At 36.5% G+C, this 1,513-nt stretch overlaps 1 pseudogene; it reads right to left on the minus strand.

The window, feature by feature from the left end:
- Nucleotides 1–282: 282 nt before the first annotated feature.
- Nucleotides 283–855, minus strand: LOC108970059 (annotated as a pseudogene).
- Between the last annotated feature and the right edge of the window lie 658 nt (nt 856–1,513).

A 1,513-nucleotide genomic window follows, 5' to 3' on the forward strand; every position in this document is an offset into this window, starting at 1 on the left:
GACATCGGACCAGTTTTTTCAGTTTTTTATTTGGATCTGTGCTATGTTAAACAAAATCACTGCATATTTCTCCGCCGGAATATCTACGGGAGGAGAAACAGTGTGCGTATAAGAATATTTTTAATCGACTCCATTTTTCCTTTGATTTGCGCGATGTTTCGTAAATATCAAATAATTATTCAGACCGTCTTCCTTAGTGAAATTTAGTGTCAACAATTTATTTAAAATATCTATTATGAGTATAGTAACACATAAAATTATTAAAAATTACAACATTTTCCAAAAAAGCATACAAATTTTAAAAAGTTCATGAAAAAATCAAACCCTGCACTTTATTACCAAGGAATTTTGCGCTTTCGTGCTGAGCCTCTACTCTTTTGCATCGACGCTTTACAGAGCGGACAATACCATTTGCCCTTTGGTGGTCGTATAACACCCACACATTGAAAATGAAACCATTCATAGGGGCACAATTTGTTGTCGCAAGCAATCATGGACCCATAAGAGACTTGATTACAAATACAATAGCGCGGCTCATTCGAATTGTAGCACAGTACTTCATCTTCGTCTGAAGGCAAATCTGGCGGTGTCAGCATAACATTGTCGTATATGCTCGAGTATGAGTATTGCGTGGCAATGGAGTTTGTCGTTTTCGTCGGTTGGAGCGGCGTCGAAAGACAGCTTACTGCAGCTGACGATGTTGTGGGGTGCTCCTTTTCATGTGCTTCCGCTTTTAGTGGCTGCGGCAACATGATAAGTACGTTTACGTTTACAAAAATAAGATTTACGAAAATAAAGTTTCACAAAAATTACAAATTTTCGAAAGAAAGTTACAAAAATGTCCGAATAAAAATAGAAAATTTCATTGTTAATTGTAAAATGTTTTAACAAATCAATGAGCTGACTTGAAATTTATAGCACACAGGGTGGTCTTTAAATAATTCAACATTTTTGTGTCTTTTTATGACCGAATTCAAGCAGGAGAATTAAATGAGAATATTTTTTGATTTTTTTTGTTGTGTGAATTGTAATTGAACTCACACATTGAAACACCACGAAAATATCATTTATTAGAAATTTCATAGGTACAAAATTGTCGTTTACCTAACACAACTTCTTACAGTTAAAAAGTTAAAATCTTCATATCATCTTTTCTCTTCCGCAAAACAAAACTTCTAAAAGCTCTCATACTCACAAAACCTCCGTAAATGCCTAGCATAAATTGAAACGGCTTGGCAACCCCAGCCAAATAAACTAATTCCACCCATAATCAGCATACGCTATCCAACACCATCAACAATAGCAACAACATCAGCAACTCAATTTGATCTACGACCACAACGTCCACAGAATTCATTCCAATCATTCGGTCTCGCAAACTGCTTCCACGGCAGGGTAATTCGAATGGCCAACATTCGCCAGGAGAGGCCAGCGGAGATATATATGCATAATGGCATTGCAATTGTGCAACGTGCTACATGTAACATGCCGCATATAGGCCTTAAAAACACGC

The sequence above is a fragment of the Bactrocera latifrons genome, unplaced genomic scaffold (genome assembly GCF_001853355.1).
Source record: "Bactrocera latifrons isolate USDA-ARS-PBARC rearing strain unplaced genomic scaffold, ASM185335v1 scaffold_28, whole genome shotgun sequence".
NCBI classification, from domain to species: Eukaryota; Metazoa; Arthropoda; class Insecta; order Diptera; family Tephritidae; genus Bactrocera; species Bactrocera latifrons.